Below are 292 nucleotides of genomic sequence, written 5' to 3' on the forward strand. Positions count from 1 at the left end.
CCTCAAAGCTACATCTAATTCATGAATACTAACTAATTGGAGAGTCTCCCTGAATGGATGCATTCCCCCACTTCATAACCTCTGGTCTATGCCTTCTAGACTTGGATTTGGGCCAAAAAGGGCTTCAGAATTTGCTATGAGCGTTTTCTATAATTTCTGGTGCGTGGCCTCTGTCACGCGTCCGCGTGGGTCACACGGTCGTGTCATTGGGAGTTTTTCCTTGTCACGCGGTCGCGTCAGTCATGCGGCCGCGTTAGTGTCTTTTCGCGCTGGCATGTGGCCGCGTCGCCCA

Source organism: Arachis ipaensis, chromosome B05, assembly GCF_000816755.2.
Source record: "Arachis ipaensis cultivar K30076 chromosome B05, Araip1.1, whole genome shotgun sequence".
Lineage (NCBI taxonomy): Eukaryota > Viridiplantae > Streptophyta > Magnoliopsida > Fabales > Fabaceae > Arachis > Arachis ipaensis.